Source organism: Camelus bactrianus, chromosome 8 (genome assembly GCF_048773025.1).
Source record: "Camelus bactrianus isolate YW-2024 breed Bactrian camel chromosome 8, ASM4877302v1, whole genome shotgun sequence".
NCBI classification, from domain to species: domain Eukaryota; kingdom Metazoa; phylum Chordata; class Mammalia; order Artiodactyla; family Camelidae; genus Camelus; species Camelus bactrianus.
The window spans coordinates 17230850-17246672 of record NC_133546.1 but is presented as its reverse complement, the minus strand read 5'-3'; the positions used below and the strand labels follow the sequence as shown (position 1 = coordinate 17246672).

The following is a 15823-nucleotide window of genomic DNA, read 5'->3' as shown; positions in this document are numbered from 1 at the left end:
CACGTACCTGTAACTTTTCACAAGTTCTGCCTGGAATGCCTTGCCTTCCTTATCTTTCTGTGAACAACTTATTTGAATCTCCAGTCTTAATTCAAACGTCTCCTTCTCAGTAGCACCTCCTCTGTTCCCAGGCTGCGGCATTGCACAGCTGCAGGGAGATCGTTCACATCTGCTTCACATAAATGACGTCCCCTTGGAGTTGTGCAACTTGACAGCCTTCCTCTGACCTCCCCAAGCAAAGTCTGGGTAGGCCATGCTGTCTGTCTGTCTGTCTGTCTATCTACTTTATTAGTCTCCTAAGGCTGCTGTAACAATACCACAGGCTGGATGGCTTAAACTGCAGAAATTTAATGTCTCCAAGTCCTGGAGGCTGGAAGACAAGGTCCTGTCGGGTTGGTTTCTGGTGTGACCTCTCTTCTGGGCTTGTAGATGGTGCCTTTGTGCTCTGGCCTCCCGTGGCCTCTTCTCTGTGCACTCAAGCGGGAGAGAGAGCTCTCTGGTGTCCCCGCCTATTCTTACCAGGACCCAAGTCCTATTGCATTAGGTCCCTACTTTTGTGATCTCGTTTAACCTAAATTACCTCCCTAAAGGCCTATGTTCAAATGCAATCACATCAGAAGTTAGGGCTTCAATATAGGAACTTCAAAGCTACACCATTCATCTCATAACACTATCCAGCTGCACGGGAGCCCCTACTCCCTCATAGTCATATTCTCATGTCTGCAAACCCATGACGCCTGACTTCCTTCAAGTAAAAGACTGTATCCTGTATACCCTTGTTGTACATTAAAAATGGGCACAAAAACCCCTCACTCCCTCGCCTTCAGAGATGGCCCTCACTGTCTATGGGGTGTGTATCTACTTTTTCTTTAAATTGAATACCAATCCTGTACCTCATGGCTTTTTTTTTTTTTTTTCTTCCTTCTGAGACAGCCTGCACTCTGTCTGTGGAGTGTACCTCTTTCTAAATAAATCTACTTTGATTAAAAAAAAATGGCCACAAATACTTCAACATTTCTACTGGTAGGTGGGATTTACTTTCCCTCCTTTTGAATTTTGACAGGAGCTGTCACTATTTTGTTCAGTAGATTAGAGTAAAAGCAACTTGTTTCAGGTTCCAGATCTAGGCCTTAAGAAGCTAGCAGCTTTCATTTCCTGTCTTTGAAAAATAATTGCTTTTGGATCCAAGCCCCCATAATATGAGGAAGCCCAAATAGCTCCATGAAGGAACCTACCTGGGGAGAAATCAAGGCTGACTGTGCTCTTAGCTGACAGCCGGAACCAACTTTTTCACCATATAAGTGTATCATCTTGGAAGTGATTCCTTCAGCACAGTTGATGCAGAGGAGAGACATACTGCCCCAGAAAAATCCTGGTCAAATTACACATTTGTTAGCAAAATATAGAATCGCTGTTTTAAGCCACTAAGTTTTGGGGTGGCTTGCTACCAATAAATAGATAACCTCTGCCCTTTGTGCTCCTGTTCTCTGGCTTAGCACAGTGTCTAAAGCATTTTGACATTAACATTTAATAAAGAGATAATGTATATGCAAGATCCCAGGCAAGATAAAATGCGTGTAAAAGACAGGCTTGATGTTGAGTTTTGTAAGCCTGAACTTCCAGCCAGATGGGAAATGAGACACATACACCATGACAACATAGATGAGAACAAGTGACACAAAAATTCAACCAACAAAATGTCATGGTGTACTAAAAAGGAAGAACAAGACTGTGTGAGAAGTGTAGGCTTGGGACTCTTTAGTTTGCAAGCAATAGAAAACTTAATTCAAACTCAAATGATTTGGAAAATGTATCAAATAATATAGCTGTAAACTCCTAGGCTTCTACTTCAGTCAGTCATGGCCTAGTGGCTCAACAATGTCCCTCAAGACCTAGTTTCTTCATATTTCTCTTGAATTCTGCTGGTGTGTCTGCTTAAGCCTAAATCTGCATTCCTTGTAGTTACAAGATGGCAGCAGCAGCTGTGGAGAAATTATATGCTCCATTTCTAATTTGTAAGAGAAAAAGAGGAGCTCCACCAAAGAGTAATGAAACTACTTTCCCAGAAGCCCCCATCAAACATCTGCTAGCATCTCAGACATATGCCAATTCATCAACCAATGTCCATGGCCAAAGGAATTGAATATGCTTATTGGTTTAAGTCAGTCAGAAACTTCTCCTGGAGAAGAGCGATGGACTACAGGAGGGAGAGGTGAGTGTTTCAGCCAAAATAAGACTACTATTTCCAGCATAAGGGAGAATGGATGTTGGATAGTCAAAATCCCAAACAAATACATATTTATGGATGTGAGATTTGAGACAGACTTTGAAGAATAGTTGTGTATAAGGGATGGGGGTTGCTGGGGACGGGACAATGTAACCAGATCTCAGTGTCAGGAAAATACAATGGATGTGAAGGAAACGTCAAATGGCCTAGCTTTACAGGAAGAACAAAGGAATATTTAACCTGATAAATATGACTCATAGGAGGTTTATTTGTGGCTTTTTAGATATCCTTGAGCCCCTTAAAAATGATATAAAGAATGTTGGGTGTGTAGATACACGGGTATCATCCTGGGGGGAAAAGTCCACAGAGAGTCAAAGGCGTGGATAACAAAGAACAGAACAAAACAAAACAAAAAAGCCACAGTGAATGAAACAGAGTAACGTGGTAGAAAATTCCATACAAAAAAATAAGGTTGCATTAGGTGCTAAGTTCTTAAATGCCAGAGTGCAACTTTTGTACTTAATTGAAAGGACCTAGCACAGGTCCTTTAGAACGCAGATTGGAGAATTCACTGATTTTCATGGAAGATAATAAATTCAATGTTGAGTGTATTGATTTTAAGACGATGGCAAGGCAGTGTCTAAACAGGAAACTGGAATTCGGAACTGAAGCCCAGGGTAACCATTGAGGTTGATGGTACACTTGTGGCACTTAAAAACAGAAGCCAACATAATTAATGGCATGTGGCTCCCACCAAAACAACAGATTCCACTGCATTCTTTTATCGTAGCTCATGTTACTTGTTCCAGTGTCCAATTCTTGAGCTCTCAGCTAAATTGAAGTTCTTTCATCTAATGAGGGCAGTGTGCAGGGAGATGAAATTGGCTTAGGGGAATTCATTCCGCACTGGCAATGTTTCCTTCATAAACATTCAAGTTTTATTCCATCTTGCTTTAACCAAAGATAAAGTGGCAGCAAGTCAACGTGCTCTTCCCATGAGCATTTGGGGAGTCTTAGCTCCCCAAATGTGGCAAACTGTCTTCTGATAATGCCTGTTAATTTTATGAGAGGTATGGTTTATTAAATGCCTTTTTAAACCTATGAGGGGAAAGAGATTTTATTTTGAGAAAAGAACTCCAGCCTTGACACTTTATGTTTTCTTTCCAAATAGTGGTTAATTAAGATTTAAATTCTATTCAGTCATTCCTAAGTAGTTTTGTACAATAATAAATCCTTCAACCAAGTAGGCTATAATGCAGATAAACCACTGGCATGGGTTAGAATTGGAAGAAAACAGAATGGTATCATATACTGTTTGGTGACATTTCATTTCAATCATTAAGGTGAAACTGGGTATAACTGGTAGGTAATAAGCAGACTTGTTCTACCTTAGGCACTTAGAATTTGTCTTGCAACAGTAATTAGCATAAGTAAGTAATTTCTGAGTATTTCCTAATGAATAATTATGTATTAGTAAGTATTTGTAGAATGACATATGACTTGGAAGGAAAAAGGAGAGTAGGAATGTACTGAATAAATAAGAAACACTAAATAAAACAAATAAAGAACAGAATTTTTAAAGTTATTTTTATTAAGCACTATTTGAGTATTACCCCAGTGCCCAAATTTCATTAGCCCCTTCCTTCACTTTCATATATCCCTATAATCTTTTATCTTATCCTTACAATAGAAAAGAGATTTACAAAGCTGTGGTGCGTATAAGATACTGTAATCCTGATACACATTGTCTTCCAGGGATGTCTGTGACTCCCCGTTTTACTTTTTGCAGAGTCCAGATTAGCTCCCGTGCTATTGATATTCTAAATTATAGTATTTAAGATTCATCTTTCTCTTGACTAGTATCTATCTTCTGATGAAAATCTTTTTATAGAAAGTTTCTTTAGTGGTTTTATAAAGCCATGATCTCTCAATTCTTTCTCTCTCATTTTGCTTTTCCTTTAGACAGTCATAGGACGGTAGTAATGCTTTGAACCATGGCTTGCAATATGTATCATTTGTATAGGAATCTTCTAACAAGAAGACTACAGCAAGAAGAATGGCATCAAGAACATTAATCAAACTGTGATATTATTCACTTGGGCTGAGTGAGCCAGCTGCCGCAACAGGTACAGGAGGGGATTTCGGACATTATTAGAGTCTGTGGCTAGCCTTGTAAGAACTGAGTGCATCCTACCCAACAGATTCTCTAAGAAAGTTACATTATTTTAGAACTCATTTGCTTTCAGTCAATATTTTTTTTTTGCATTTCTAGACACAGCCACAAATGTGGAAGCTAGCTTAAGCTGTATTTCTAGTGTTTTAAAAGACAAATCTACCACTATTGGCCACAAATGGTACCAAGATCAGATAATAACAAACAAAAGAGGTTTTATACAAGATACATAAAAAGACTTTCAAAATTCATTTATAACTAAGCTTAAAAGCCACTGATGAGAATTTCCCCCAGGAAACCAGCTTTTGTTTTGTAAGGCATAGGTTCCTTAAAACCATGATTGCTGCGTGTCTACCCACAGACCTCTCCTCCCACCCCAACAGGGTTTCGATTAGTCTGTAGTGAAATAAACCAAATAGAGGCAGTGAAATATAGTTATCATGTAATTAAATTTATTTCATTCAAAGGAAACTTTTTCTGCTTGAAAGGTGTATCTTCCAAAAGGTTTTGGTATTAAAATGGTTTTGTATTATGAAATGCCAATAAAGATAAAAGGTTTTTTGTGTTTTTGATTGTATTTTTTAATGACAAAAACTGGCAACAAGACATTTATCCTCTTAAATTTTATTGGCAATTTCAGTCTCGTCTACAGACTCTTAGCGCTAGGGAGCGGTTCAGTGTAGAGACCCTTACACAAGCCTTATGGGTGCAGCCGGTCTCTGCTCTGCACTGTAGGGCAGCCCCCTCCAGCGTGTGTTCTCACACGCACAAACACCACGTGACCTTACAGAATCTTGCAAACAATGAGAAGAGTCCTTGCACTGAATGACAAGTTGCCTCTCTCTGGGCATTACAATGTTAGTAGGAGCCATCAGAAGGGTGGCTTGTCATCGAGGGTAGCAGACCAACGTGGGAGTTGACCTTGGCCGGAGAGGGGCGAGAGAAGGAATCCACCTCTGTCCTTATGTAAGGACAAATTTATCTGAACCCTTATTACTTAATCCTTACATCCCATTTAAAAGAAAACATAATAATAAGACTCATAAAGCTAGTATGGTTTGTTTGTGGTCTCACAGCTACTGGCAGATCCAGAATTCACAAATCAAAAATCTGACTTGTCTGAGTTCCAAGTGACTTCAGCTTTTACAAAAAGGATCTGTTTGGGGAAGATTTGGGGATTATCTGCCGAGGCATAAAGATTGCAAACAATTCAAGTAAATTTTATGGGGATCATAAGAACAAAGTAGCTGACAAAATACATATGCCTGTGAAATACAATCCTCATATATTTTTTCATGAAATGATCCTCAGTTTACCTATGCCCTGAAATGTTTTGCATTTATTTGCAACTTGTTATTCTGCTAGAGATAAACACATTCCAGTCTTTCCACTTAGTTCCACATGGGTAAATGACTCCTTCAGTTCACAGCTATTTTTTAATTAAAGGAAATGCATGTTCCCCTTTGGCTGTGTTTCGCAACACTGAGGAAACTCATCTAACTGAATCAACGCAAGATTACACCCACAACCAAGAGCTTTGTGATAACACATTTTTTTCCTGAGGGGATTGCATCTGGCAGTTTTGTGGCTAACAGACCTGTGCTGACTTTTCCAAGAGAGAGGATACAGGCAAATTGTAGGTTTTCCTGAACAAGAAAACAGATGGGAACATAGGGAATTATATGGAATATCTTAAAGCCATCCCCTCACCCTGCCTAATAATAACAGTGCCGTTCAGCAGGGTATTGTGTGAGCCATATGTCAAGGGGCTTAAACCTGAATGCTGATTTAGCATAAGATTTTGATCAATTCATTTTATTTCCCATTGCTTTCTTCAATGCCTTTCATCTGCTTTCTCTTGCAAAACACTCCAGATATCATTAATTCACGTTTTTAAGGTCTCTAGCTTGTTATTACAATTGGGCCATTGCACCTCAAAACCCAAAAGGCCTTTCTACACATCATTGCTATTCTGAACAAAACTTGTCTGTCTAGATTTTATATTGGTTGCAGATCTCTGTAAGGAACAGCCTTAAGAATAAACCCTTTTATTCCGATTTATAGCTTTACCTTGTGCACTTCTTTTATTTCACCTTTCCTAGGGGCATTTTAGTGAGGAAGGAGCATAATAAATATGCTACTGAGCCCCAGTGAGTTCACCCTTCCAGAGATTGTGAGTTTAATGTTTTGTTTTTGAATCTGAAAGTCAGAAAGAGGACAGTCATGTGGCTGGTGTGGACATCAGTGTAGGGGACGTGGCTGTTACAGAGGCCAGTGTGGCTTCAGTTAGGATTAGACAAACCTATAAACAAGATGAATGCATTTGAATATTTGGAGAAGTAAGAACCTTGAATACAGAGCTCTTAATACTGCCTGTCTGTGCAAATTATTCTTTCTGGGGATAAGAAATAAATGAGCCATTTAAAAGAGAGTTGATGACTGTGATGCAAAACCCTAAATAACCAAAATGCACTACAGTTTCATTGCTATGTCCCTAGAAGTTCCCAAGAGCAGGAGGGCTTCAGAAGGACCAAGAGGAAAAAGTGCGGTATATCTGAGGAAAACTGGGGATCTCAGCTGCCCTCACTTGGGAAAAGCAAATATGGTAAGAAGATGACTATAAGCTATTTTTTAAAACTTTCTTTAAATTCAAAAAAATTGGGGGGAGGGGGTGTAATTAGATTTACATATTTATTTAATTTTTCTTTTCTTAATGGAGGGATTAGGGATTGAACTCAGGACTTTGTGCATGGTAAGCATGCACTCTACCACTAAGCTATCCCCTCCCTGACTTTAAGCTAGTTTGTGTTTCAGGCTCAGCTACCCCAGGCCCTGCCTTCCACAGATCCTTGCATCTAGACCCAGACTCAGGCCTCCTGATCCTGGGACCAGTCATAGAAGAGGAAAGGCATGAGGAGGAATCCCCAAGGTCCTTGTTTACTGGGATGAGAAATTGAATCAGTTTGCAATGTTGAGTTCTGTAGGTCCCAACACAATTATTGAACTCCCACATCTTCCTGAGTTTCCACAGCTGCCTCTCAATAAAAACAAAGATTGGGGTTCTTGGGAAGGATGCAGTGTTCCTTTCCTCCCATTTGGTCCAGGGCTTGGGACTAAGCTATTGCCTTGTGGTCCACTCTGACCCTGCCCAGGGGTTCTGCCTAATGATCTAGCATCTTTGGTATTAAAAAAAAAATTTTTTTTTGAGTAAAGGCATATTTAGAGATACATCAAAAAGCAAGAGAAAGGCCACGAGGTGTGGTGGTTGGGTGCTCAGATTAGAGTAAAATTAGGTACACACTCTGTAGACAGAATGTGGGCTGTCTCCAAAGAGGAGGGAGAGAGAAAGTGGCAGCACCAGGTACCATTTTGCCAGTTTTTATGGGCTGGGTGGCTTCATATGCTAATAAGTGGAAGGACCAGTCTAAGTAGCCTGGGGAAGGGGCTGGGATTCCCAGGAAGCTGGCCATTTCCCACTCTTTGACCTTTTGTGGCTAGCCTGGGGACTGTTATGGTGCCTGTGGGCGTGTTATTCACCTTGCTAATATACTACAATAGGCATATAATGAAGCTCAAGATCTGCTAGAAGTCAAATCTTTTACCATCTTGAGCCTCAAGGCTTACTGGGGGTTGAATCTTCCACCATGTTTATGTTAATTGCTGCATCCTTCCTTGAATGGCTGTGCCCTGCCCCCTTCCTATCTCATCCCCCCTCAGAAATTTTACTCCCATAATTTTATAGGGTTGCAGAGGGGCGATGGTCCTTCTTCTGAAACTACTCCCAGGCTAAGTAGGGGCATAGACCCTGCCTATCAGGGAGTAAAAATCTCTGAATGCCTAATCTAGGGGTCCCTGGGGCAGGACAGCCTTTTGTTTTTGCATCCGAGGGCTGAGGGTGTGGGCTGGAATCCTCAGAGTCATCATCTTATGTGGGGCTGCTGTAAACCACTGTTTTCATTGACTTTTGACGAATCTTTTTAAAGATGAAGCACCTTTGTAACAGCAGCTTAACAGTCTATAACGACAAAAAGACTGCAAAGTCCTGGTTAAATATCTGCAATCGATAAAGAGACTTGTTCGCAAATTAAAATTATGACTGATTATATTTAACTTAATATATTAAATAATCCTACTTAACTTAATATCTAAGATGCCTCTGGTATTCTTTAAAGCATCTCAAAGTTAACTGGAGCTCCATAAACTTTTAGAATTTGTTAAATAGTTAAAATCCTGATTATGCATGAAACTTCTTGTTTTAGTATTTTTTCACGAAACTCTTACTGAAAACATACATCTTTCTTTCCCACTGTATACTGAAATATTTCTTATTTTAGGAGCTTTAATTACATATATTATAATTTTAACCCTTAAAAACCTTAAATCTCTGGCAAAAACCAAGAAGCAAGCAACTGTGCATTGGTTGTTACATCACCGTTTCCTGACTGGAAACTTATGTTTTAGTTTTTTCTCCTAAGGCAAAGGTAGATAAACTTAGACCTGGCCAGCAATTAATGTTTAAATATTTTATAAATGACAGATAGGCAGTGAACTTTTTAACTTAGTTTCAAGCTTTAAGTACCAAAATTTGGAGAGATAGTTTTAGATTGATATTTTTAAAATAAAACTCCTATAGAGTTTACCCAAAATCTCTTATTTTATTTACTTTTTAAAAAATATTTTGTATGGAAATACTTCGGGCCACACAAATATCTCATTCCTTAGCCTACTTTATCTACTAGTTTTATCACTTATTGAATTAATTATTTCTATCATGGGTCTAAGGGATGGATTTTCAATTGCATACTTTATTCTGTATTTATTATTTGGTATTTATTTGTAAAGAATAGTTTCTCTTATCCCTATTTATTTATGTATTTATTTACATTCATTCAACAGTTTATAACCCATCAATATGATTATTCTGATGCTCAGATTTTCCCGAATTTGGACAGTGGGGAGCCCCTTCAGGAATAGATGAGACCCACCTAAGGAAGCCAGTGTTAGATACTGTCATCTCTTCCTTTACAAGTTAGTTTCTGCAGCTGATGATTTGGGGGCAAAGTTCAGGAGTCTGCACTTTTGACAAAAGCCCCGAGTGATTCTATTCAGATCACACTAAGAAAAACTGAAATATGCTTCTATGTCCTTGATTTCAAGTCTAAAGAGAGTTTTATTCTCCAGTGTCACTATTAGAGTACTTTTTCTGAGCACTGCAGACACTAAACGCATTACGTGTTTTAAAAGGAGCTGAGATGCAATCTTGATCACATATTGACCTTCTGGGATGCAAATTAACAGAGTGTTTTTTTCTCTCTCTAATGTATGCCACTTAGATACTTTTTTACATTCTTCCAGAGAACTCTTCATTATCTATGCACTTTGTAGCTGAATCTAAAAAGAAGCTTCCTGTCTCTAAGAAATTTGGACTTGACTTGGAAGAAGTAATAGGCAACCTTCTAGGATCACACGATTATTAAAGCATGACAGCAAATCCAATGGGCTCTGTAAGTATTGATACCTAGAGAACAATTATAAATACCCTACTGTCTTATGCTATGTACAGGACTAGAAAAATGCAGATTTATTTGGCACAATTTTCTTTTCCAAGTATTCTGGGTCATATTAACAGATTATATCCCTTTCTGCAACTGGATTGCTTTCTATGCTTTGTAACTGGGTAACCACATGAGGAAAAGAAAAAATTCTTTCCACTAATCAGACCATTTGTTGAATTAAAAACTGAGAGATTTGTGAAAGTTACATATAAATTGCATACTCTTTTTGGCCAAGGAGAGGTACAGTGGTTGTGTTTGAAGAAAAATAAGAAGAGAAAGCTGGCCTGTTCATGTCCATGATGTCTGCAGGCCTGAACCCATCAGTTGGTGAGGCGAGATGCTGCATACCTTCCCACAGGAGCATTCGCCCTGGATGGAGGGTGGGAGGGGAGGGTCTTCAGCCACAGGGACTCATCGCATCTGATTTTTACATCTGATACCAGCGCTTGTCTGCTCCACTTCACTTACTGGCCTTTACATTTTGCCACTATATTTTATATCCTCTTGTCTTTTCTCAAGCCTCTTGTTTTCCTCTTTTCCAATCCTGGCATTTGCACGTTGAGGTTTATAACAGAGCCCCAGGGCCCGGAATCCGTGGGCTGTACTTTTGAAGGAGGATGTCCACTTGGTAGGAGGAGTTTGAAGCCCACTCCCCTACACTGAGTTACAGAAACGAAAGAAAGGACATGTCAGATGAAATCTCTCCCTCCTACTCTGAAAGCAAAAATGGGGGAAAAAGTTAGACCCATGTGGTGAAAGGAAGAATTTCTCTTAAGTCTATCACAATAGAAAAGGGGGAAATGAACCATTTATTCACCAGTGACAGCAGCTCCAAAACTGATTCATATGGTCTATGTCTATCACTTCCCCCCAAATACTGACTACCTGCACAGTATTGATAGGATGCAGGATTTTTAATGTCAAACAGTACCAATGCAGAGTGGAGCTGAGAGATGAGAAGCTTTTAATCAACAAAGCTTACTCCTCTGGATGGTCTGTTCTCCTGTAGGCTTCTCTGCATTAGTATCTATTGTTTCAGAGTCCAATTGTTCCTGAAATTCTCTGCCTATGTAAATACATGTTTATCTTCAGTCATCAATTTATTCAGTAGAGTGTTGTATACACATGATTACCAAGTGAGTGTTTTTAATCAATGCTCACAAAAGTAGCAGAATTTGGCTCCAAGTAGCGGCAATGTTCTCAAAAGGGGAATGTGCTATTAAGACAGTTCATTAAGAACAATGTGGGCCAAGCACTCTTTCAAACTTGAGTTTACCTATTCAGCCCCGACAGCCAGCCAAGCTGGTAGTCAGTGATGAAGAGAGAAAGAACCTAGGTTACACTAGTCTTAACTCTGCCAACTTGTTTTTCATAAACCAGCTATGCCACTGGCATTCCTCAGAGGAATTAGCAACGTAATTGCCATTTAATTATAGTGATCTCTTAGATCAATTTTTACTTCAGGAATTATGCTGGGAAATGTGCCTTCAGAGTCTTATTTCTCTCTACATATCTAGAAAGTTTCCCTGTGCTATCGTAAAATGAATATTTCATAGGGAAGATCGACTCAGGCTGTTTGACAATATCAGAGAAGTCAGAGCTGTCTAGATGCCTTTAAACTGATGTTTCTAGAAATAGAAACATTCACAAAACAAGGTGGCTGGGAGACATTTACAGGAAGCTGCTCACCATGAAAGAGAGGAAGAGGAAATACTTAATGCTCATATTCAGTGAACAAGGAAAGACAGGCATGTGTCTTGGGGGAAGAGAGGGGTCAGTTTCTTATCTCGCCCACCCCTGATCTCAGATCATATTGCACAGACCATATCTGAATCAATTCAAAGACAGTTTCTCATCGTGGATTTGGACAGGATTTCCATAATGAAAGGAAGTGTCGTTAAAGTCAGCCTCGCCACATACTTGCTCTGTAACCTCGGGCAAACTTTGTAATATCCTCGTATGTCAGGTTCGTCGTCTGTAAAGTGGGAATAATCCTAGGACTCACAGCAAAAAAGCTTGTTGTGAGAATTAAAGGGAAGAATGTGCATAAGGCTCAGACTCTCACTCAGGCTTTTACTTTTTTGGTTGATTGTTTTTTAGTAGAAATAAATATAAATTAACTTGTTTTTAACAACCTGCCTTAATGTTTAGGCTTAGTCTTATAACTGTCAGGTATATCACGGAGTCAGTTATTCTTTTGCTCCTGATGGAAAGTAATTTCTGCTAGCAGTTTGACTTTTTCTATCAGTTCTTTTTCTACTGATTTGTTTAGGAAATCAGAATTGATATATTTGATTTTAACTTGACAATTTATTTTACAGAGCAACACTATGTTTTTGGTACCTGTGTGAGAAGACAGGTAGGGAAATTAACTTTTATTGAATACCCTTAACATCTACTGCATGTCTACAGGGTAGATGGCCAAATCTCCGCTTACAGAGAGAAAAGCCTAGGTTCAGGGAGGTAAAAATAACATTTTTAACATATGGATGATTTTCTAAACCCTTCAATTATAAGAACCTTTTCAAAGGTATAAAAATATCACAGATCACCTCATAATAACAGTCAAGAGTACTGTATTTACTGACTGAGGAAATAATAATTGAGCATAAATGTGTAGTATATAAATCACAATTGGCCCAAAATAAAAATGAAAGAAGTGGGTTGATTATTTTTATTCAGCCTGTAAATGGTGGTGCGTAGATTCATCTGTATCTGGATTCTTGCAGTAACTCCATGGACTTCTAGGGTTTCTTAATCAACAGTCGGAGCAATCACACAGCGTATAATCCTTTTTTCACTGATTATGTAACATGTTCCATGGCAGTGTTAAGCATTTTTTAGGTATTTGATATTTTTCTCACTGTTTCACTTAGATTAGTTTACTAAAAATATGATACTTATAGAAATTAGGTTTAATAAATATAAACTTTGATGGGCATTTTTACTGTTATTAAAAATAAGGACTTGTTATTAAAAATAAGGACTTGCTTACTCATCTAGAATATGTGTGTTTTAGGGAAAAATTTTTGTGGAGTCCCACATTAATAGCTTACTTTTGTAAGCAATGAGGAACAATTTTAGAACCAACAATAGTCAGAAAGTTGTTTTGTTTTGTTTTGTTTTAAAGAAAACTCCTTTATATTCTAGCCATGGAAATATTAGGGACTAAGTAGTTATCACCAACACCAACTGAGAAATCAGCAGCCCTCTGCTAATGAGTTCCTTTTGAAGAACTGGAAATCTCATCCTCTCTGACTCTATCTTAGAAACCCTCTCTTAAGACCACTCTTGAGGGGGACGTCCTCTGTCTTTATTACCTAAAGTGACTGATAGTGAAGCCTTTCAGACACCACTTTCTCTTTTTTGTTGTTTGCTGGCTTGGAGCAAGTAGGCAAAAGCATAATTATGGTAAAAGAAATAGAGGCTGTTAAACTTCTTTTACTTTTGTTCTTTCCATTTTTGTAATTTATGCAAATAGAATATAAGAAACAGAATATAATAAGACTTACTGTATCATGTTTTCTGAAAAGCAGTTTACAAAATCCATATGTTCAGAGAACAAGGCAGTATTGTCTCATGGAAAATGGCCATGTACCTATCTTGACATATATAAAGTAGAGTAGGCTTCCAAAATATTGTATAATTTACCCAACTGAAAAACGAACTGTTTCTTTTTTTGTGAAGAGTTTGCCACCAGAACACAAGTGTCATAAAAAAAATTACTAAATATGAGCCAAAATGGGATAAGACTCCTATTGTTATCATTGGCTACTGATCACTGGCCATTTGATCTACAAATGTTGTGAAATCAATAAAATAACCATCAAAAAATTAGAATGCAGCTGCTGAGATGAGAAAAGTCTCCTTCAAGTATGCCTGGGTCTTGGAAAAACTTAAAGCTGAGTGGGAATATGATATCAACACTGATATTTCCTTGTGGAAATTTGAGATCAGCAAGTATTATGTGACCATCATTGATGGATTAGTTACACAGAGATTTTATCAAAAACATGATCACAGGCACATCTCAGGCTGGCACTGTTGCCGCTGATGTTTCTGAATTTGAAGCTGGTATCTCCAAGAATGTGTAGACCCATCAGCATGCCCTACTGGCTTACATGCTAAGTTTGAACCAACTAATTGTTGATGTTAAGACAATAGATTCTACCCAGACACCCTATAGCTAGAAGAGATATGAGGAAGTCAGCATCCACGTTAAGAAAAGTGGTTATACCCTCCTACCCTGTTGAGGGGGTGTAATTTGGTGCAGCCATTATGGAAAACAGTATGGAGTTCCTTTAGAAACTAAAAACAGTTACCATATGATCCAGCAATCCCACTCCTGGGCATATATCTGGAGAACACTGTAATTTGAAAAGATGCATGCACCCCTGGTAATTCACCATAAGGATGGTAATTATCAGTGGAACTACATTGCTCAAAGCTCTGTATTGCATCCTGCCAAAAACTCATCCAACTGACAAGACCTTTTGTCTGTCCTTCCAGGTTGTCTACAAAACTGGTGGAATGAGCACAACTGCTATGAGCTGAGTTGAGACTAGACTGGGCATGGTGACCACCTTTGCCCAAGTCATCACTACTAAGTAAAGTTTGTTGAAATGCATTTTGAAGCTTTGAATGAAGCTCTACCTGGGGACAATATGGGCTTCAATGTCAAAAATATGTCTATCAAAGACATTTATTGTGACAATGTGGCTGCTGACAGTGAAAATGATTTACTAATGGAAGCAGCTGACTTCACTGCTCAGGTGATTATCCTGAACCATCCAGGCCAAGTCAGTGCTGGCCATGCACCTGAGCTGCTTTCATTACTTGTAAGTCTGCCAGGCAGAAGAAGATTGATTGCTTTTCTGGTTAAGAAGCTGGGAGATGGCTCACATTTTTGAAATCCAGTGATGCTGCCATAATTAAGATGGTTCATGACACAATTATGCGTGTTGAGAGTCTCTCTGATTCCCCTCCTCTGCGTCGTTTTGCTGTTCATGATGTGAAGCAAACAGTTGCTCTGAACATCATCATGACAGTGGGCAAGAAGGCTGCTGGAGCTGGCAAGGTCACCAAGTCTGTTCAGAAAAATCAGACGGCTAAGTGGATATTATCTAGGACTCTGCACTGTCTTAATTGGTTGTGGAAGAATAGCTCAGAACTGTTTGTCTCATTTGTCCATTTACATTAAATAGTAAAAGACTGGTGAATGATATAAATGCACTGTAAAGCCTTCAGAAGAAAATGAATGTTTTGTGAACCATTTTTTGGTGCGGTAGTTTTAAGTTGTTAGATTTTAAGATCAGTGCATCTAATGGAAGTCTCTTGACCAAAATCTGTCATAGAATTTTGACACCCATTAAAACAAAGTTTAATAATAAGCCTGTATCTTCTTTTGGTTAACACAAAAACTTCCCATAAAATTGCTTAGGAAAAAGACTTAAGGGAAAAAGTTGCCAGTGATCTATATTTGGTGTTCCATTTGCTAAAACTTGATTAATTTATTTCAGAATTAACTGATCACTTTCAGGGCATGGGTTGAAGTGGCTTTTTATAATTTTCACCTATATCCAATAGAAAAAATTATCTCTTATGTTGATTTCAGTACACAGTGAAATGTCATAGGTGTGATCTACCATTTGTAATATTTCATATTGCTTAGGATAGAAAAGCAAAGAGTAACTTGTAATGTTATGTAGGTTACCTTATACAAGAGCCCAAATTCTGCAATATTAAAACTCATATGTTACATGGAGTATTTAACTTCATGCCATTCTGTTAATATTGAGAAAACTTGTTGATGCAACCTCTTAAACTTAGTTTCCCTGTTCTTGAACGCATTCTCACATTTGCAAATAA

The 15823-nt window shown here is 38.5% G+C and overlaps 1 pseudogene; it reads left to right on the top strand.

Moving 5' to 3' along the window:
• Nucleotides 1-2145: 2145 nt before the first annotated feature.
• Nucleotides 2146-15155, top strand: LOC105077447 (elongation factor 1-alpha 1 pseudogene; annotated as a pseudogene).
• Nucleotides 15156-15823: the final 668 nt, after the last annotated feature.